This window comes from Canis lupus, chromosome 7 (assembly GCF_011100685.1).
Source record: "Canis lupus familiaris isolate Mischka breed German Shepherd chromosome 7, alternate assembly UU_Cfam_GSD_1.0, whole genome shotgun sequence".
In the NCBI taxonomy this organism is placed as follows: Eukaryota; Metazoa; Chordata; class Mammalia; order Carnivora; family Canidae; genus Canis; species Canis lupus.
In genome coordinates, this window is record NC_049228.1 from 77035836 (window position 1) to 77059729 (window position 23894).

Genomic DNA, 23894 nt, shown 5'->3' on the forward strand with positions numbered 1-23894 from the left:
CATCTACTACTAAAATGTTTGCTTTGAAAAGATAACTATAGAAGGAAGTCATTTTTTACCTCATCTGTTTTGGGAAGAAAGAATATTACATTATAAGTTAATTAAAGAAAATAAAGGAACAGACTTTTAGTGCTGGAACTCAAGTTCAATTGCAGTAATTCTAGAAGGGCAGAAGGATAAAAAAGCCAAATAGGAGCCTTGTCAGCAGTCACAAAGACTCTGCATAGAGCTAAAGGAAATGCATTGCAGGTGTCCTCAATTGTTTAATGAAGATTTCATAGCCAATGGTAGACATCTCCAGCCTTGGCAGTTCTGGCTTATCTGAAATGTTTGCCTATAAATTTCAGTAGGCTGCTGACCTAAGTGTTATTTAAAAGGCCTGTACCCATTAGATCTGGAATGCCACAGATAAATCAGATTGCTAGTTTAATTTTAAGGTAAATATGATTGATCTGAAACCCCCACAGTGAATATGTACCTGGTAAACATCTCTCTGTGTAGACTGCTTTTCAACTACTTCTGTAGTTAATGTGTTTGCATTATGAAGATTTTTGATGGGTAAAGGGATATTTGGATTTTTAAAATATAATTTTACCAAAGTTCTTTCTATATTCCAATTTAGGTTAATAGCAACCCTTTGAACACAAACACTTCTAATAGGGATGGTATTAAAAATCATCTTGTTGGGAAGCCTGGGTCACTCAGTGGTTAGCACCGCCTTCAGCCCAGGGCATGATCCTGGAGTCCCATGTCGGGCTCCCTGCATGGAGCCTGCTTCTCCCTCTGCCTGTGTCTCTGCCTCTCTCTCTTTCTCTCTTTCTGTGTCTCTCGTGAATAAATAAATAAAATCTTTTTAAAAAATCATCTTGTTTTAGAGAGTCCATCTTGGTACTAATACAACATTACAGCCATTGTCATTTATAGGAAATTCCTGTGTGTGGAGAGGAGTTTAAGAGGCAATGATAGACCCCAGACACTTACTCACCAATGTCTTTGCTCTTTGGAAGGTCAAACATCATGAAGCCGTCTTGCCCACAACTGGACACAGAAACCTTCTGTATAACTCACAGCAGCCCTCATCCTTCTGTTGACATCAGGCCAGAGGCAGCCTGAGACCTTGAGTCATTTCTGTCTCCAAAGAAACCTTTTCTGATATTTGAGATATCTGGTGTCAGCTACTTCTTCATGGACTTCTCATTTCCACCTTCTCTTCCTACTCCTCCCCTATCCTATACAGAGCCTCATCTGTGCCATATCTCCCTACCATACTTCCCCAGCCTCCTTATGGTGATGAACCCAGCCTCCTCTCACATCTTTTCAGTGTTTATTCCGGAACTTTCAGTTATAAACAAATTCTCTTACATTACTGTGTTTTGAGGAAACATTCTTTCTATCCCCTTGCCTCACACACTTGCAACCACAATACAGGGGGTATAGATTGTCAATTCACATTTTCCTGCCTCCTCACTGCCATGTATGTCCTAGTACTTTCTTGCTAGCTCTCCTTGAGCCTTTGAAAGGAAAACAATTCTAACCAAACTTTCACGCTGTTATCACTTGCTACTCTCCATGTAACCATGATCTCAAGGTCTCCCCTAACTCTTGCCTACATCTTAGAAGACTTACTATCTACTACAACAACCCATCCAACTATCTAACTTTACAATGACTACACATTCGCTGACACTCAGCTTCATAGATTGACTTCCAAGGTCACTGCCTTGATCTTGTTTTCACTGGAGGTTCCTCAACATCTGAAATCTTAAATAGCAGTGTACATCCTTATCCTTCTTTTTTGCTGTTTTTTAATCCACTTTTATTGAGGGGTAATTGACATATATTAAGTGTTTGGAGTATACAATTTAGAAACCATCACCACAATCAAAAGAATGAAGAAGGAATCCCTGGGTGGCGCAGCGGTTTGGCACCTGCCTTTGGCCCAGGGCACGATCCTGGAGACCCGGGATCGAATCCCACATCAGGCTCCCGGTGCATGGAGCCTGCTTCTCCCTCTGCCTGTGTCTCTGCCTCTCTCTCTCTCTCTCTGTGACTATCATAAATAAATTTAAAAAAATTATAAAAAAAAAAGAATGAAGAATTTTATCATCCCCCAAAGTTTTCTATCTTTTTTATAATTCTCCATTTCAAATCATTCCATTACCTGCACCTTGTCCAAAGCAAACATTGATCAGCTTTCTAACACTATACATTAGTTTGCATTTCCCAGGATTTCACATAAATGGAAATATAGAATATGTTTTCTTTTTTTGTCTAGCTTTCTTCAGTCAGGATGATTATTTTAAAGTTCAAACATGTGTGTGTGTGTGTGTACAATAGTTCATTGTATTTTATAGTGTGGAGAGATATACCATTGTAAGCATACATCATAATTTGTTTAGCAATTCATTTGTTGGGTTGTTTCCAGTTTTTAGCTATTACACATAAAAGCTGCTGAGAGCATTCATGCACAAGTCGCTGCATAGACTTTTGATTTCATTAGTTTTGAGAAAAGATCTCAAAGTGAAATAGCTGGATCTATAGTAGGTAGATGTGCAATTATTTAAGAAATTTCCAAACTTTTTTCCAAAGTGATATAAAATTTTTCATTCCCTTCTGCAGTGTTAGGAGAGTTCCAATTGTTGCATGCCCTTGGCAACACATAGTAAGGTCTTTTAGTTTCAGACATTCTAATAGATACATAGAATATTTCATTATGGTCTTGGTTCGCATCTACCTAATAATTAATAAAATTGAGCATTTTATCATGTGTGTATTTAACATCTGTATGTCTATAACATCTGTATGAGAAATATCTATTCTTTTGCGCATTTTTATTGGATTTTTAATTTTTTTTTAAGGTTTTATTTATTTATTCATGAGAGACACACAGAGAGAGAGGCACAGACACAGACAGAGGGAGAGGGAGAAGCAGGCTCCATGCAGGGAGCCCTACCGACATACCGACATGGGACTCGATCCCAGGTCTCCAGGATCACACCCTGTGCTGAAGGCAGCGCTAAACCGCTGAGCCACCCGGGCTGCCCTTTTTTTTTTTTTAATAATAAATTTATTTTTTATTGGTGTTCAATTTACCAACATACAGAATAACACCCAGTGCTCATCCCGTCAAGTGCCCCCCTCAGTGCCCGTCACCCATTCACTCCCACCCCCCGCCCTCCTCCCCTTCTACCACCCCTAGTTCGTTTCCCAGAGTTAGGAGTCTTTATGTTCTGTCTCCCTTTCTGATATTTCCCACTCATTTCTTCTCCCTTCCCTTATATTCCCTTTCACTATTATTTATATTCCCCAAATGAATGAGAACATACAATGCTTGTCCTTCTCCGATTCACTTACTTCACTCAGCATAATACCCTCCAGTTCCATCCACGTTGAAGCAAATGGTGGGTATTTGTTGTTTCTAATGGCTGAGTAATATTCCATTGTATACATAGACCACATCTTTATCCATTCATCTTTCGATGGACACCAAGGCTCCTTCCACAGTTTGGCTATTGTGGACATTGCTGTTAGAAACATCGGGGTGCAGGTGTCCCGGGGTTTCATTACATCTGTATCTTTGGGGTAAATCCCCAACAGTGCAATTGCTGGGTCGTAGGGCAGGTCTATTTTTAACTCTTTGAGGAACCTCCACACAGTTTTCCAGAGTGGCTGCACCAGTTCACATTCCCACCAACAGTGTAAGAGGGTTCCCTTTTCTCCGCATCCTCTCCAACATTTGTGGTTTCCTGTCTTGTTAATGTTCCCCATTCTCACTGGTGTGAGGTGGTATCTCATTGTGGTTTTGATTTGTATTTCCCTGATGGCAAGTGATGCAGAGCATTTTCTCATGTGCATGTTGGCCATGTCTATGTCTTCCTCTGTGAGATTTCTCTTCATGTCTTTTGCCGGGCTGCCCTTTATTGGATTTTTTAAAAGGTTGTTTTAAATTTATTTATTAATGAGAGATACAGAGAGAGAGAGAGGGAGGCAGAGACCCAGGCAGAGGGAGAAGCAGGCTCCGTGCGGGGAGCCCGATGTGGGACTCGATCCCGGGTCTCCAGGATCAGGCCCTAGGCTGAAGGTGGCGGTAAAACGCTAAGTCATGGGGGCTGCTCCCCATTTTTTATTGGATTGATTGTGTTCTTACAATTGAGTTATGATAGTTCTTTTTTTTTTTTTTTTTTTTAAATTTTTTTTTTTATTGGTGTTCAATTTACTAACATACAGAATAACACCCAGTGCCCGTCACCCATTCACTCCCACCCCCCGCCCTCCTCCCCTTCTACCACCCCTAGTTCGTTTCCCAGAGTTAGCAGTCTTTACGTTCTGTCTCCCTTTCTGATATTTCCCACACATTTCTTCTCCCTTCCCTTATTTTCCCTTTCACTATTATTTATATTCCCCAAATGAATGAGAACATATAATGTTTGTCCTTCTCCGACTGACTTACTTCACTCAGCATAATACCCTCCAGTTCCATCCACGTTGAAGCAAATGGTGGGTATTTGCCATTTCTAATAGCTGAGTAATATTCCATTGTATACATAAACCACATCTTCTTTATCCATTCATCTTTCGTTGGACACCGAGGCTCCTTCCACAGTTTGGCTATAGTGGCCATTGCTGCTAGAAACATCGGGGTGCAGGTGTCCCGGCGTTTCATTGCATTTGTATCTTTGGGGTAAATCCCCAACAGTGCAATTGCTGGGTCGTAGGGCAGGTATATTTTTAACTGTTTGAGGAACCTCCACACAGTTTTCCAGAGTGGCTGCACCAGTTCACATTCCCACCAACAGTGTAAGAGGGTTCCCTTTTCTCCGCATCCTCTCCAACATTTGTGGTTTCCTGTCTTGTTAATTTTCCCCATTCTCACTGGTGTGAGGTGGTATCTCATTGTGGTTTTGATTTGTATTTCCCTGATGGCAAGTGATGCAGAGCATTTTCTCATGTGCATGTTGGCCATGTCTATGTCTTCCTCTGTGAGATTTCTCTTCATGTCTTTTGCCGGGCTGCCCTTTATTGGATTTTTTAAAAGGTTGTTTTAAATTTATTTATTAATGAGAGATACAGAGAGAGAGAGAGAGGGAGGCAGAGACCCAGGCAGAGGGAGAAGCAGGCTCCGTGCGGGGAGCCCGATGTGGGACTCGATCCCGGGTCTCCAGGATCAGGCCCTAGGCTGAAGGTGGCGGTAAAACGCTAAGTCATGGGGGCTGCTCCCCATTTTTTATTGGATTGATTGTGTTCTTACAATTGAGTTATGATAGTTCTTTATGTATTCTAGACAGAGGTCCTTTATCAGATGTAATTTGCAAATGTGTATTCCAAACCTGTAAAATTTCTGTGTCTAAGTTCATGAAAAAATATTCATCTATAGTTTTCTTTTCTGATGTTCTGTTTTGTTACGTTTTAGTGTCAGAGTATCACAGTACTCATAAGATTATTTGGTAAAGTATTCTCTCTGCATATATTTTTTGAAAGAGGTTATATAAAATTGGTGCTCATTCTTCTTTAAATGTCTGGTAGAACTCTTTGGTGAACCTGTCTGATCTTGGCTGTTTTCTCTTCAGAAGCAGTATAATTTAATTTAAATTAAAAATCAATATTTGTAGTGTTATTCAGATAACCTATTTCATGTGGCTCAGTTTTGGTGGTTTGTGATTTTTGAGGAATTTGCCAATTTCTTTTTTGTTATTGATTGGTGATTTCTTGTCAGTATTGCTAAAGGTTCATCATTTTTATTGATTCCTTTTTGGGAATCAGCTTTCTGTTTTCATTGATTTTTTTCTACTGTTTTCTATTTTTAGTTTCATTGATTTCTCTTTTGATTATTACTATTTCCTTCCTTCTACTTTCTTTGAGTTATTTTGCTGTTCTGTTTCTAGTTCATTAAGGTAGGAATTTAGATAATTTGTTTGAAGGCTTTCCTCTTTTTTAATTAAGTATTTAGTGCCATAAATTTTCCTCTTGGCATTGCTTTAGCTTTGTCCTATGTATTTTGATATACTATATTTTCATTAATCCTATGCATTTAAAAATTTCATTTGAGACTTGCTTTTTGACACATGGATTATTTTGAGATATGTGTTTGATTTCCAAGTGTATGGAAAATTTATCTGTTTTTGACTTTTCAATTGATTCCATTATGATCAGAGAACATACTTTATAGAATTCCAATTCTTAAATTTAACTTTTTTTAATATCCCAGGATACAGGCTATCTTAGTGAATATTTCAAAGGTACTTGAAAATGATTCTTCTATTGTTGAATGAAGGGTTTTTTCATACATGTCAATAAAATCCAGTTGGTTGATTATCCAGTTCTTCTGTATACTTTGCTGATCTTCTATCTAGTGCTTCTAGCAATTACTAGAAGTTTGGAGTGTTTAGTCTTCAACTATAATTGGGGATTTATCCTTTCTCCTTTCAATTGTATTTCTGCTTTGTGTATTTTTTAGGCTTTGTTATTTGGTGCATATACATTTAGTATTGTTTTCTGGAGGAATCATCCTTTTATCATGTTATGATGTTCCCCTTTTTATCTCACCCTCAAGTCTACTTTGTTGTTAGTAGAGCTACTTCTGTTTTTTTGTTTTGTTTTTTCTTAATTTTTTTTTGAGGGAGACAGATTATAAATAGCATGATATATCATTTCCCTTACTTTCACCTTCAACCTACCTATGAAGTGAGTTTATTGTAGACAGCATATAATTGGTTCATGGGGTATTTTTAATGCACTCTGCCAATCTCTGTCTTTCAACTGGTATATTTAGAATATTTACATTTAGTGATCATGTCCATGTTAAGGTTTAAGTCTGACATTTTACTTTATATTTTCTGTTTGTTTTTTTGTTTCTCTTTTCCCGCTTCCCTGTGGCATTTTGAAGAATTCTATCTTGTTTTATTTATACTGAGTTTGAGCACATTACTTTGCTTTGTATAATTCCTTAGCGGTTTCTCTTGATGTTACAATATACACATAGAACTTATTATGAACTTATTAGTCTACAGGGATAGATGTTTTATAACTTTGGGTCAAGTATTGAAATATTACTTCCATTTTCATTCCTCTGTGTTCACTACTATTAAAATATAATTGTCTCAAGTATCTCCTCTGCATATATGAGCCTAACATCAGATAATGTTATCACTTCTGCTTCGACCACCAAAAATGATTTAAGAAAACCATGACAGTAATGATACTCTATTATATTTATCCCTGTTTTTACCCAGATGTTGTTCTTTCCTTTTTGAGGTCCAAAGCTTTTGTATGTTATCATATTCTTTCTATATTGAGAACTTCTTCTAGCCATTCCTTAAGGGTTTATCTGCTAGTGAAAAATTATCTTACTTACTTTTCCTTTGTCTAATGATGTGTTTCTTTTCCCTTTATCCCTTCATTGTCTTGCTAGAATTAAAATTTGCTATTGACAGCACATCTAGTACTTGAAAATGTTTTGCCCCTTCTTTCTGGCCTCTATAGTTTCAAATGAGTTACCAACTCCAACTCAAATTGCTCACCTTGTAGGTAATGCATCATTTCTCTCTAGCTCCTCTTAAGATGTTTTCTTGGCTTCTAGCTTTCAGAAGTTTAATTATGATATATGTTCGCCTGAATTTCTTTTGGTTTATCTTCTTTTGTGTCATTCAACTTCTTTAATCTGTAGGTTTATGTCTTTTGGTAAATTTGAATTTTGGAAGTTTTCTATCAGTATTTACTTGTATAATTTTTTTAATCTCAAACTCTTTCTCTTCTCCTGCTTCAAACTATGTAAACTGCAATAGATCTTTTGTTATTGTCCACAACTACCTGGAAATATTTACTTTCTTGGAAATATTTACTTTCTTATAGTCTACTTTCTCTCTGTTGGGTTGAATAAATTATATTGATCTGAATTGATCTCATATTCACTAACTCTTTCCTCCTTCATCTCCAGTCTGCTTTTGAGCCCATACATTGAGTTTTTAACTTTGGTTATTGTACTTTTCACTTCTATAACTTCCTTTTGGTTCTCTTTATAACTATTATTTATGTCCTGATATTTTGTATTTTGAACTTACTTTTGGAGACATTTTTATGATAACTGCTTTCAAACTGTCAGATAATTTTAACATTTCACTGCAGTATTGTGATTTTTTAATTTAATATTTATCTTTGGAAAGCCAACATTTTTTTTTCATTGTTGTTCAGAAAAAATGATTTTTTATTGAATCCTTGAGGCATTTTCACATATTATTTTAGGAGAATCCAGATTCGACTTAATTCTTCTATTTTAGCATGCATTCTTTCTGTTTAGGTTTAGTGGGTAGATTCTGGCTTTCTTTGGTGGGCTGTGATTCCAATGATAATTTAGTTTTCAGAATCCTATCAGGTGATTCTAGTCTGCTTTATTTACCTGTCTCCACTGAGGCACTTGCTTAACTCCAGGTGGTTCCATCTTCAGGGACAAAAGACATTTTTCTTGGCCTATTATTATTAGGGAGGACACCTAAGTTACAGATAGAGAGAACTTTCCAACAACAGTTGGAAATCTTTTTAAAAGATTTATTTATTTATTTATTTATTTATTTATTTATTTATGAGAAACGAGAGCACTCACAAGTAAGAGGGGCAGAGGGAAAAGAAGAGAGAATCTCAAGCAGACTTCATGCTGAGCACAAAGCCTGACATGGGGCTTGTTTTCAGGACCCTGAGATCATGACCTAAGCCAAAACCAAGGGTCGGAGGCTTAATCAATGGCAGCACCTAGGCACCCCTCTTCAGGAATTTTAGAGTTTAGGGTTCTACATTTGGAAATCATAATTGGGGGATCCCTGGGTGGCTCAGCGGTTTAGTGCCCACCTTCAGCCCAGGGTGTGATCCTGGGGTCTCGGGATCAAGTCGCCATCGGGCTCCTTGCATGGAGCCTGCTTCTCCCTCTGCCTGTGTCTCTGCCTCTGTCTCTCTCAGTCTGTGTCTCTCATAAATAAATAAATAAAATCTTTAAAAAAAGGAAATCATAATCGCATAAGGTATGAAGTTTAGATAGTATATTTTGTACATATGAGTATCCACTTATCACAACACCATTTATTGGATGTTATTCTTCCTCCACCAAACTGCCTTTGTACCTTTGATAAAAATTAATTGACCATGTATATGTGGGCCCATTTCCAGAGTATGTATTATATTTCATTAATCTACGTAGACAAATCTCTATGCCAATAGTGTACTGAATTGATTGCTGTAGCTTTATAATAAGATTTCAAGTTGGGAAATGTAAATCCTTAAATTCAGTCCTTTTCTACAAAGTAGTTTGGCTACTTTAAGCTTTTTCCCTCCCCATGGGAATTTCAGAATCAGGATTTTAAATTCCACAAAAAAAGTATGTTGGGATTCTGATCGGGGTCACATTGATTCTAAAAATCAGTATGAGGAGAACTGACATTGAATCCTAATCTACAAACTTGTAGATCTCCTCTTATATTTATGTCTTTAATTTTTCTCAGTAGTGGCTTACAGTCTTTAGCATTGAAGTCTGGCACATCTTTTGTCAGATTTATCCTTATATCTCATTTTTTAAGTTATCCACTACGATTTTTTATATATAGTTGAATTCTATGTACTGTGATTTATTGTTAGATTTTTTTGCATTTATGCTTATGAAGAATATTTATCTACAGTTTTCATTTGCTTCCATATCTTTGTTTTTAGAATCAAAGTGATTCTTTGGGATTACTTTGGGAATGAGTTGGGAAATACCTCCCAACTTTCAATTTTGTTTTGGAAGAATTTGTCTATAATTACTACTATTTATTCCTTAAATGCTTAGTACAATTTGCCAATAAAGACATCCAGGCATGGAGTTTTCTTTTTGACTACATTAATAAATATAGTGGAATTCAGTTTCCAAATTTCTTCTTGAGCTAGCCTTGTTAGATTCTTTCTTTCAAGGAATTGTCCATTTGATTTACATTATTGTTTTTTTTTTGTCTTAAAGTTGTTCATAGTGTCTCTCATAATTTTTCTATACTGGTATAATCTATTGTGATGTCATCTATCTGATTTCTGATGTTGGGAATTTTTTTCCCATTCTCTCTTTCTGTTACCAGTCTGAATATATGACTTAATTTCATTAAATTGCATTTTCATTAAATTCAAAATACCCTCTATCATGCCCCTCCTTTATTTCTCCCTTTTTCCATGGACTACTTAGTATACTTCTTCATTTCTTAATATTTGGTGATTGTCCAGATATTTTTCTGTCATTGACCTTTAAATTATTTTCATTGTGGCCAAAGAATGTACTTTGTATGACTTGGATTTTTTTTTTTAATTTTGAGGATTTGTTTAATGGCCCAGAATACTCCATTTTGCTAAGCGTTCCACGTGGATTTCTGAGCACTCTACCCGATGCCCCATGAATTATGAGGTGTTCCACTCTGGCTCTTTGGAACAGGAGATGTTCCCACCTGATGTGCACTCCAGCTTCATTTCCTCTTTTCCTTTTGGGTGGATCTTTCCCCAGCACTTGGTATTTTCCTTATTTTCATGTAGTGACTCATACATACTCAGCTGAAGGCTCAAGGGCAAAGATCCCCAGAGTTCTTTATGAAGCTCGTTCTTCCTGGCATTCCTTCTCTGTGAAGTCCAGTAGTTTTTCCCTCCCCAGAGTCATGGCTTCCCTTCTTTACTCTTAGATCACCCTACTCTCCCTAGTTCCCCCTTCCTTGTTCTTCCTAGAGAGTGACTGGATTCTCATTATTTGTTTCCAGATTCAAACTATTGGGCCAGGGGTAATGGGACTGAGGCCTGCATTGGGCTCAGTGCTCAGTGGGGAGTCTGCTTGAAGATTCTCTCCCTTTCCCTTCCCCTCACTCCTCTTGACACAGTCTCTCTCTTTCAAATGAATGAATAAATATTTTAAAAAATAAATACAAAAGTCAACATGGTTAAAGGAACAAATAACATCTTAGTTTTATTATGAAAATAGTTTTAACCTCATGAATTCCTTGAAAAATCAACAGAAACTCCCAAGAGTCCAAATTTTGAAACCCCACTTTGTGAGATACTGGCTCAGGAAAATAAATATGATTACACGTTATAATAATTAATTGAATCAATTCTCTTGAGTCAAATTGACTCCCAGACTCTCTGCTACCTCACCCCAAATGTCTTCTCCATCTTACGTCTGCTACCTGGTAGAGCTATAAAATGTGGTAAGGTGAAAGAGATAAATTCAGTTTTTCTTTGCAACCAAGTCTTACTTTGACCACCTTTTTCTTATTAGCTTTCATGTCATTCTGCATTTCATTAGGTCATAGTTACAAGAGCTAAAAGCACCATTTTTTTCAGAGTTAGAGACTATAAAGTGCCAAAGAGACTTTGGATAGAGACTATCCACGTGCCAAAAGCTAGCTAAGCTATGCTCAGACAAAGTTTTCTTTCTTTTCATCTCAAGGCAAAAGACACACAAAAAATGTCTAAACAAAAGACATCCAGACCAAGAGGTTTGATGCTGCTACTGAATTTTAATGTGCAGACATACCGTCTTGCCAGAAATCTGACTTCCAGCCACTGACTACTGCCAGGCTTCAAGTTCTTTTGTATTATGTCACTCGTAAATTGGGTGGGGTGGAAAGGAAGAAAGGAAGGGATATCTTTTAGTTGGGAAAATATGTATTCTCTTTGACATTATTTTAAGCTAGTTATTGACTCCTAGGATTAATTAAAACATATTTGCATAACTACACTTTATTTCACTACTGCAAATGAGACCTAAAAGATAAATCATTTGAAGATTAACATTTCATCGCAGGTTTTTGTGTGTGTGTGTGTGTTTTGTTTGTTTTGTTTTGTTTGTTTGTTTTTGTACCAGCACCTCCTGTTTATGATCTGCTGGAAAATCCTGGTCATCCCATCCTAGAATGCACCATGCTATCAACTGAGCCTTGCAGTTCTATCCCTTTCCAAATGGTCTGCATTTGATTGAGAACAAGAATCTGAGGCCAACTAACAGAGAGACTCAATATGTAGCAACTTCCTATTGAAAGTATTTGAGGGCTCCATAATAATCCGTGAAAATTTTTTAAAATGATTATTATTTTAGCTTAAAATACTGATGATCCATTCAACATGGTTCATGTTACTTGGGAGAGGTAATATGCTACTAAAGTATTACTCTTCACATTCAAGATGAAATATCCCCACATATTCAGCCAGTCACCAAGGAAGATCATGAAATATGAAAGAGAAGACAAAGTTTTAAGAATATGAAGAAGTAGGGCGCACTGCATGAGAAATCTGTGGCATCATGTTCTTCGAGAGATTCAGATAACTTCTAGTGCATTGTCAACAGCAATGCTTTATGTCACTCACCAATGACCATATTTTTCTTAACACCGAGTTTGAGTCAGCATGGAAATAATTGTGGAGAAATCACTACATAAAATACATCTCTATTTAAGAAAAGAAACAACAGTCCAAGCCCATTTTACAGGGATATGAAATAATTTTTGTTAGAGAAAAGATCCTGCTTTCCTTAAAAATCGTATGCCAGTTTGTTAAGAGCTGGAAGCTTGTAGAAAACGAGATAACAACTTCTACGAATTGTAGTTGAAATCTCAAAACTCATTTCCTGGAAATTGGTAGATGACACAAGCCTACTGATCTCCTAATTAGAAGGAAAACGTCATGATGTTTAAAATATCCGGACTTACCCATTCTTTCTTTGTTCTCTCTGACCTGAGGGAAAAGAAACAGAGACATGGAGCCAACGGAAGGGAAGAGGGAGCCAATGACTTGGACTCACATCAACAGCATAATTTAAATTATTTTCCCTGGATCCTCTGAGAACTTTGTGCACAAACAAGCTGCGGAGAGTCTGGAAACAGACTTGCATAAACAGTGAAGGGAAGCAACAAGGAAAAAGAAACACAACCAATGAAAGGGAAGATACAGTTGCAGATACACGGAAAATGGTTTGACTTTTATTTTTGTTTCAGTTATGTCATCTTGGGGGCCATAGGTGGAGGGCTATTCTGAAATCCCCGCTGGAAGCGCTCCCGGAAGCCTGGTGCTGGATGAGGAAGGGCGCACGCTCCGGGTCCCGCAGGTTGGAGAGGAAGGCTCCGCGCGCCCGCAGGTGTCCTGTCCCGGGGCCGCCCAGGAGCTCGAGCCCGCCAGGCCCCGCCCGGGGCGCAGAGGATCGCGCTGCCCCAGGTGAAATCCGCTACCGCGGCTCTAAGCCCTCCTGATAGAGACGTTCAGAATGAAACCTCCTCCGCTCCACGCTGCGCCAAATGCCCCACGGGGATGTTTATGTCATTAGAGAGAACATTAATCACGTTTGAGGCTGCTCAGTGTTTTGCAAACGACGATCTAATATTTGAAGAATTTCAACCCCCGGGCAAAGCCAGAAACTCACCTCCCACGTCCCCTGCAGATCTGGGCCTCCCGCGGCGCGGGCTCCGGGGTCACAAGTGAGGCAGCCAGAGCCGGGGATGGGGTGGGGGGCAGCGGTGCGGGCGCTGGCGGCTTGGCACCCGGCACCCCGCACCCTGCACCCTGCACCCTGCACCCTGCACCGGAGCGGTCTGGGTCTGGGTCTGTGCCGGGCGTGCGGACCTCCCGTTGGGCCACCCCAGGGAGGAGGCAACGGGCTAAACACCCCAACACACCTGAGTTTCCTGGGTTAGGCGAGAGCGGAGGTGCGGAGCTTGCCTACGGAAGCGTCCTGCGGAGGCTGTTCGTCTCCTCCACGCTAACCAAGGCAGGTCCCCTAGGTTGGCAGCGCCAGGTGCTGCTCACGGCGCCCTCGACAGCCTGTCGCAGGCTCTTCACGAAGCTGCGAGTCCCGCCGGCGGAGGAGCGAGCGGTCGGTGGTCGGTCTCTGGCCTTCAGAGTCCAGACGAGGCAGGTGCAGGAGGCCCGCTGCAGCTGCACTTAGACCGAGAGCAAAGCGCTTAGCATGGGGGTCGCCTGGCCCGCAGTAGGCACCTGTGGTTGCTATGAATACACTGATAGACCAGGAAGTAGAACCTAGAAAAGATAAATAATTATCATAATTAGGCAGCCAGCATAGATTGAACTAAGATTCAAATCCAAAACCATTTTCCATTTCCAAAGTCCATCCACCCATGTCCTTTCCATGCTGCAAGGCTATACATAAATGTCTGGAGTTTAGGGACAGACCTTTCTTTTCTTTTCTCTCCTTGTTTAACGTTCCTACATTGAACCTTTGATTTCTTCTATAGACCAGACTGGGACTTTCCGTCCCATGTCCACAGCTGTGGTGACTGTCTTCGGCTCCCAACATGTGGTGTGTGAGCGTGTGGAGTTATGTGGGACAGGGTCATGGGCATTTTGCATTGGTTGATAAGAAAGAGAAAGGTAGCTTCTGCCTATCTGGTAATTTTTACTTATTACTGTGCTTCTCAACACTGAATAGGATCAAACAAAGTGAACAGAAAACAGAAATATACAGAGTAGCGTAACCGATTGTCTTTTGTCCCTTTATTACACTTGGATTCTTTCATTGGCTCCCTTTTCCCCACATAGAGTAAGACTTCTCATGGTCTTTTCTGTTTATTAATGACAAAAAGAACTCAAAAAGTTCTCTTGAAATAGAGTTGTTGGTTGAAAGCGCACCTTTATAATTTATACAGATATTTATTTAAATACTACAGAGTAGTGCCTAATAATTCCTAATTCTTGTCTGAACTGAGTTTTCTAATGTCTATAGGGCAGACATAAAATATGTCTTATTCTTGAGTAACTCAATTAATTTCCAACACTCTCCTTTTTTTTTTTTTTTTTTAATCCTTGGAATGATGCAGACTTTGGAGGAAGGCAAACATGCTCTACTTTCCATTTCTGCCCTAACATATACCACAAACTTAGTAGCTAAAAACAACATCCACTTATCATCTCATAGTCTGGATGTTCGAAGACCTGTCACAGTGAAGCTCAGTTGGTTCTCTGCTCTAGGATTCACAGACCCCAGAGCAAGGTGTCAGCAGGGCTGTGATCCCTCCTGGGAGCCCTGGGGATGAACTGCTTCTGAGCCATGCTGATTGTTGGCAGTTCGATTGTCTGTTCTGGCACTGAGCTTCTCAGCTCCCTGCTGACAATCAATCGGCAACCATTCTCGGCTTCCAGAGGCCACCTATCTTTGGCTCATGGTCCCCTTCTTTCATCTTCCATGCCACCAACAACAGGCTGAGTTCTCTTCGTGCTTCAAATCACTCTGACCTTCCTGTGCCACGTTCTCTGGCTGGCTCAACTGTCTCCCTCTTCTGCTTTTAAGGATCATGAGATTCCATTGGGCTCACCCGGATAGTCCAACATGCTTACCCCATCATAAAGTCAACTATTTAGTCACTTTAATTGTGTCTAAAAGTCTCTTCACAGTAGTACTAGATTATTGTTTGGTGGAATAAGCCAGAAAAAGGAATCTCAAAGGATTGTCTCTAGAATTCTGCAGACCCCACATGAGTGTGACTCCCATTTAACAAACTGAGTAATCCTTGACTAATCTATTAAGTTCAATGAACCTTGATTTCTTTTTTTTTTTTTGTAAAATAGAATTAATTACCGTATATTTCACAGAATTGCTATAAAGATTAAAAGAGACTACAAAGTGCTTGGCACCGTGGCTTAGCAAATAGTAGGATGTTCAATAAATTATAGATAGTAGCAGGAGGAGGAGGAGCGGGAGTAAAAGTATTGTCCTTAGACCAGAGTAGGTGCTTAATAAATGCTGATTTTCTTTCTTCCTACATACATTGGATTTAAGCACTAAGCTTTTTATCTTGGCTCTTCCAAGGGATGTTATACTTTGATGGTCCTGGAGCCTAAGATGTCTGCTCTTTGCAGATCCTTCTTTAGCTCTCATGTAGCTAACTCTATCACCAACATGTGGACAATTTTACGTGTATAGTAGTCATGTGGTGGGACATTGAAACCTATGAAGAATGAGGCAAGGAGTCTGTTTTATACCTAATATTGAATTAAACCCAAAAGACCAATTCATCAAGAAGACATAACAATCTTAAGTGTTAATATACTTAATAACAAAGCTTCAAAATACAAGAAGCCATAACTCAGATCTGCAAGGAAAAATAGACAAACCTACAATTATAGGTGATAGTTTCTGTATCTCCCTTTCAATAACTGATGGAACAAGTAGGAAATCTGTATGGATGTAAATGATTTTATCAATTATCAAACCATCTGTCCTAATCAATATTTATAGGACATTCTATCCAACAACAGCCAAGTACACATTCTTTCCAAGTGCGCAAGAACATCATAACACTTACCAAGAGAAACAGTACTTTGAGTCATAAAACAAGTCTCAATAAGTTAAAATTAACAGATCCAAGTCATACAAAGTATGTTCTGTGATCATAATGGAATTGGATTACAAATCCATAGCAGAAAAATCTCTGGAAAATCTTCAAATACTTGGAAACTAAGTAACACACTTCTAAGTAAGGCATGGGTCAAAGAACAAACCAAAAGAGTAAGTAAAAAGTACTTTTATGTGAATGAAAACAAAAATACAAGATATCAAGATCTGACAAATAATAAGCTGGTGGTTGCCAAAGGAGAGGGGTTGGGGGATGGGCAAAATAAATAAAAGGGGTTAAGAGGTACAAGCTTTCTAGCTATAAAATAAAAAGTCCTAGGGCGCCTGGCTGGCTCAGTCAATTAAGCATCTGCTTTTTGGCTGAGGTCATGATTCCAGGGTCCTGGGATCAAGTCCCACATCAAGCTGAGCAGAGAGCCTGCTTCTCCCTCACCTTCCACCCCTCGTGCTCTCTTTCTCTATCTCTCTCTTTCTCTCAAATAAATAAATAAAATCTTTAAAAAATTAAAAAGTAGAACAAAATAAATGTTACAGAAATATAAAGTCCACCATAAGGAATACAGACACTAATATTGCAATAGCTACATATGGTAATAGATAGTAACTAGACTTGTGATGATCATTTCATAATGTATAAACATATTGAGGCACTGTATTGTACCCCTGGAATTAATATAATATTGTATGTCAACGACAAAAAAAATCAAGATTTGTGGGATGTTGCCCGTAGGAGAATTCTTATAGTGCTGTTTTGAAAAGAACAAAGTCCTCAAATGATCTCAGATTTTACCTTAGGAAATTAGAAAAAATCCAATTAAATCTAAAGTAATAATTAAAAAGGTGATGGTAATGTGGCCAGCAAAATTTAAGATGGCCTCCAAAATTATTTCTCTTTGATATATGAACCCTGTATAATATTCTTTTGAGTGTGGACAGGTTCTGTGAATAAATTAGGATGTCACTTTCAGGTTGGCAAAGGAATTTTGCATGTGTTATTAGGATACTAGTCAGCTGATAGTGAGTTGATGGAAAGACAAAAAGGTCTTCTTGGGTGGGCCTGACCTAATCAGGTGAGCGTTTAAAAGAAGGTGCAGCATTAGAGATGCACTTGCCGTCCTTGAAGAAGAAAGCAGAGCACCACATTGTGAACTGCCAATGGGACTAAATGGCATCTAGCTGCTAGGTGACCCTAGGCCAACAACTAGAAAGAAAATGGAAACTACAACCATAGAGAACTGACTTTTTTCAAAACATGGTGAGCTTGGGCTAGGACTCAAGCATCAGATGAATCCACAGCACCAGCTTACACTTCAATTGTAGTCTAGTGAAACCTTGAACAGAGGGTCTAGTTAACCCGTGCCCTGACTCCTGATCCATGGAATATTCTTCTATGATAAATTTGTATTAGTTTAAGCTATTAAATTTGTGGTAATTTATTATGCAACAATAGGAAACTAATACAGATAAAAAAAACAAACAGAAGTAAAATAGAAAACAGAAAAATGATAGAGAAAATCAGTAAAATCAAAGCAGTTGCTGTGTAGGAAGGTTTTAAAAATTGATCCACTAATCAGAAATAAAAGGAAGAGATACAAATTCTCAATATCTGGAATTAGAGGGGTGACACCACTACAGATTCTATAGATAGTAGAGGAATCATAATGGAAGATTATTAAATTCATGCCCGTTTGAAGAACCTCCACACAGTTTTCCAGAGTGGCTGCACCAGTTCACATTCCCACCAACAGTGTAAGAGGGTTCCCTTTTCTCTGCATCCTCTCCAACATTTGTTGTTTCCTGCCTTGTTAATTTGCCCCATTCTCACTGGTGTGAGGTGGTATCTCATTGTGGTTTTGATTTGTATTTCCCTGATGGCAAGTGATGCAGAGCATTTTCTCATATGCATGTTGGCCATGTCTATGTCTTCCTCTGTGAGATTTCTGTTCATGTCTTTTGCCCATTTCATGATTGGATTGTTTGTTTCTTTGGTGTTGAGTTTAATAAGTTCTTTATAGATCTTGGAAACTAGCCCTTTATCTGATATGTCATTTGCAAATATCTTCTCCCATTCTGTAGGTTGTCTTTGAGTTTTGTTGACTGTATCCTTTGCTGTGCAAAAGCTTCTTATCTTGATGAAGTCCCAATAGTTCATTTTTGCTTTTGTTTCTTTTGCCTTCGTGGATGTATCTTGCAAGAAGTTACTATGGCCGAGTTCAAAAAGGGTGTTGCCTGTGTTCTTCTCTAGGATTTTGATGGAATCTTGTCTCACATTTAGATCTTTCATCCATTTTGAGTTTATCTTTGTGTCTGGTGCAAGAGAGTGGTCTAGTTTCATTCTTCTGCATGTGGATGTCCAATTTTCCCAGCACCATTTATTGAAGAGACTTTCTTCCAATGGATAGTCTTTCCTCCTTTATCGAATATTAGTTGACCATAAAGTTCAGGGTCCACTTCTGGATTCTCTATTCTGTTCCACTGATCTATGTGTCTGTTTTTGTGCCAGTTGGGGATTTACCCCAAAGATACAAATGCAATGAAACGCCGGGACACCTGCACCCCGATGTTTATAGCAGCAATGGCCACGATAGCCAAACTGTGGAAGGAGCCTCGGTGTCCATCGAAAGATGAATGGATAAAGAAGATGTGGTTTATGTATGCAATGGAATATTACTCAGCTATTAGAAATGACAAATACCCACCATTTGCTTCAACGTGGATGGAACTGGAGGGTATTATGCTGAGTGAAGTAAGTCAGTCGGAGAAGGACAAACATTATATGTTCTCATTCATTTGGGGAATATAAATAATAGTGAAAGGGAATATAAGGGAAGGGAGAAGAAATGTGTGGGAAATATCAGAAAGGGAGACAGAACGTAAAGACTGCTAACTCTGGGAAACGAACTAGGGGTGGTAGAAGGGGAGGAGGGCGGGGGGTGGAAGTGAATGGGTGACAGTACTGGGGGTTATTCTGTATGTTAGTAAATTGAACACCAATAAAAAATAAATTAAAAAAAAATAAATTCATGCCCATAAATTTGAAGATTTTATGAAATGAAAGAATTCCTTAAAGACACAATCTTCTCAATGCTTACTTAAGAGATAGATAACTTGAATAGCCCTCTATACATGAAGAAATTGGACTGAAAAAACTATCACAAAGAAATCTGTAGGAGTGGATAGATTCACTATTAGGTTCTACCAACTGTTTAAGAAGTTAATTATACAATTCTTCAGAAACACTCCAGAAAATTGAAAAGGAAGGAATACTTCCTAGCTAATTATATGAAACAGCATTACTCTGATACCAAAAGCAAACAGATACATTCCATGAAAATATAGTAAATGTAAAATACATACCAGTGTCCCTCAGGAACATAGATTTAAAAATTCTAAGCAAAATTCCAGTAAATCAAATCCAATTTATATAAAATGATTATATATCATAACCAAATGGAGTTTATCACAGGAATGCAAAGCTTAATTTGAACATTAAGCAATATAATTGCCCATATTGACAAATTAAAAAAAGAAAAGCTGAAGGGGAGGAGGGCGGGGGGTGGGAGTGAATGGGTGACGGGCACTGGGGATTATTCAGTATGTTAGTAAATTGAACACCAATAAAAAATAAATTAAAAAAAAAGAAAACTTAAAAAAGAAAAGAAAAGCCATATGTTATCTGCTTCATATATACAGAAAAGGCATTGGACAAAATCTGACATCCATTCTTTTTTTTTTTTTTCTGACATCCATTCTTGATTAAAAAAAAAAAAAAACTCTCAGCAAACTAGAAATAAAAAGGAACTGCCTTAATCTAATGAAAGAAACTTCTGAAAAATGTAGAACTCTTATACTTAATGTTAAAAGATTGAATTCTTTCCCCCAAAAGATGTCTACTCTTACCACTTTTATTTAACATTGTACTGCAAATTCTAGCCAGCACAAAGGCAAAGGAAGGATATAAAAGGCATCCAGATTGGAACATAGGAAGAAAAATTCACTTTGTTCTCAAACAACATAATGTCTACAGAGAAAATATGATGAAATTTACAAAAATTATACTGGAGTTAATAAACATGTTTAGCAGTGTAGCAGGATACAAGATCAATATATAAAATTCATCTCTGTTTCTACATATTATGAATGGACAATTGGGAATTGAATTTGATAAAACTTAGTAATAAATCTGAAAAAACTGTGCAAGACCTGTGCACTCTACACTGCTAAACATTGCTGATAGAAATTAAAGAAGGCCCAAAGAAATAGATAAATGGAAAGATATACCATGTTCATGAGTCACAAGCCTGAATCAATATTACTAAGACATCAGTTCTCCCAAAATTGATCTATAAATTGAATTTGATCCCAGTCAGAATTCCGGCAAGCACTTTTGAAAAAACTTGATTCCAAAATTCATGTAGAATTGCAATGTATTTACAATAGCTAAACAATGTTAGAGAACAAAATTGGAGTACCAACACTACCAGATATTAAGACTTATTTTATAAAGCTACAGTATTCAAGACGGTAAGGTATTGTTACCTTGATAGACAATTTGATCAACTGAAGTAAATAGAAATTCCAAAAGTGGACCCATTTGTTTATAAACAACTGACTTTTGACAAAGATGCAAAGGGAATTAGTGGGGGAAAGGATGGTCTTTTTAACAAATGGTGGTAGAACAAATGGATACCTATGGGCAAAACTGTGAAGTGCAGTTCATGCCTCACACCATTTACCAAAATTAATTCAAAATGGATCCAATACTTGAATGAAAAACCTAAACCTATGAAACTTGTAAAAAAAAAAAAAAAACAGAACAGGAGAAAAATTTTGTAAACTTCGATTAGGCTAAGATCTCTTAGCTATGGCACTGAAACACAATCTGTTTAAAAAGTTGATGAATTTATCAAAATCAAAAATGGAAAATATAAGAAAATATTTGAAGTCATATGTATGATAAAATATTTGTATTCAGAATTGTAAATGTTTAAAAAGTCAATAAAAAAGAAACAGCTCAATACAAATGAACAAAAATTTGAAGAAACTCCACCAAAGAAGAATGTAAAAAATGGTCCAAATAACTGTCAATTTCTTAAATAGGTAAGTCCTATACCTTCCAACGATCCAGCCATTTCAATTCTAGATACTTACTCTAGAGAAATAAGAGCACAATTCATACAACGATTTATACATGAATGTTCATAGTAGCCTTATTTGCAGTAGTCAAAAGACGGAAGCAACCTCAAAGTCTATTAATGAGTGAGTGAATAAACATTGTGCTATCTCCATACAATGGAAATTAGCAATAAAAAAATGAATCACTGATACATGTAACAGCATCAATAAATCTCAAAAGGCATGCTGAGTGAATAAAGTCAGACAAAACACAGCCCTATTATATACTTCTACATAAAATGCTAGGAAATTAAAATTAACATAGAGTATCAGAAAGTAGATCAGTGTTTGCCCCTTGAAGAGCAGAAGAGCAGGTGGAAGGATTGTGAAGGAGGATGAGGAAACTTTTGGGGGTGAAGGGTGTGTCTACCCAACTCAAAATGGGTAGTTTCAGCCAGGATCTCTTGGAGATGACCCATGGTCTTATACTCCATTTCTGCCGAAGCTCAATAACTTGCTGAGAACTCCTTTCCATTGATGCCTTGCTACAGAACCCCGGGGGACTGCACTGTCACTCTCCAAGTCAGAGACTCCCTAGGCATATATGTATTCCACTGATGACTCTGTGGCATCTGCCACATATGGCCCAAGGTAGTGGGCTATTTGTTTCTCAGCAGGAATCCGAGGCAGAACCTTCTCTCTTATAGATTCCCCTTAAAACTGACAACCTTTCATGTCATTTGGTATGTGAATTGGAGCAAAATTCCAAACTGTGGTATATGCTGGCTTCAAAATCCAGAGGCCTTCCAAGCACTATATTCTCTTAGTGGGAGGAGGTGCATGGTGCAATAGCTTCTTTCCCTTGGAAGAAATGTCCTGATGTTTCCCAGGTCATTGGACTTCACTGATGTGACAGTATGTCCAACTCACTAGCCCATGTGTACTTACCAGTGTATTCCGGTACACAGCAATACATGTGATTGCACAATATAGGGAAACAATGAAATGGTCTATGAAACATCCAGATTACACATTGTAATAAAGAGCAGGAAAACTAACATAGCCCTGAGCAAGACTAGAAACTCTTTCTGATGGTTCTTCTCCTGAAAAGCACTCATTCATCAGATCAATAACCTCATACCACATTGATCTGCTCTCATATCATTGTAGCACAGCAACTGGGATTAAGATTGTGGCTACTACTTTACTACTGTATTAAGTCTGCAGTGGTTCATTGTCTTTGGCCTTTTCTTTTTCTCTTCTCTTCTTCCTCTCCTCTCCTCTCCTCTCCTCTCCTCTCCTCTCCTCTCCTCTCCTCTCCTCTTCTCTTCCTCCCCTTCCCTTTCTCTCTTCCTTTCTCTCTTTCTCTCTCCCTCTCTCTTTCTTTCCTTTCTTTCTTTCTTTCTTTCTTTCTTTCTTTCTTTCTTTCTTTCTCTTTCTTTCTTTCTTTTCTTTCTTTCTTTCTTCTTTCTTTTTTGCTCCTTCTTTTCTTTCTTTCCTTCCTTCTCTTTCTCTTCCACTTCCTCTTTCTCCTCTTCCTCCTCCTTCTTCTTCCTTTATGTGTGTATGTGTGTGTATGTGCTTTTGTTTTCATTTAAGTCCCTAGAACAGCCTCTACCTCTAGCTACACAGTAAATTTAAAATGACACCACATTCCACATAGAATGGGAGAGATTTTCATGGTTCTTAAAGAAGAAAGGATGCAGGGGGTGTGTTCGTAAATATATCTACATTTAGTTCGCCAGTCTGATACCAAGATAGAAACATATATATTATAGACTTTATATTATATTTAAATTTTTTTTATATTTATAGGTAGTAACCAACAATGCTTTGGATAAAAGGTCATGGAATAGATGACACCACTACAAGAAACTCCTAAATATAATGCATTTCTTATGCATTTTGTGGTGAAAACTACACCTCTGAATTCAGGTAGACATCCCAGGGAAAAGGGCAAATATTGATGTGGATTTTCTACTTAAAAACTAATACAATATGGGTCACATGGGTGGCTCAGTCAGTTGGGCATCTGCCTTTGGCTCAGATCATGGTCTCAGGGGCCTGAGATTGAGCTCCACATTGGGTTTCCTACTTGGTGGGGAGCCTGCTTCTCCCTCTCCCTCTGCTGCTCCTCCTGCTTGTGCTCTCCCTCCATCAAATAAATAAATAAAATCTTTTTTAAAAAGCCATGACACCCTTCAGTGGGCCATATGCTTGGCGGATGATTGCCAACATGTAACTTGGGAGGTAGAAGTTTCCAAAGGAATTTTTAATATGTTAAAGGAGACTTACAGGATCCTGGGGAGTGGGGATCAGGATAATGTTAAGCTAAAGTTGCTTTTTGCCCTTAGCAAAGTGTCAACATCAACACAGCTAAGTTCCTAGATGAATGTCACTCTGCCTGTTTCAAGGACTTGTCAATGGGCTG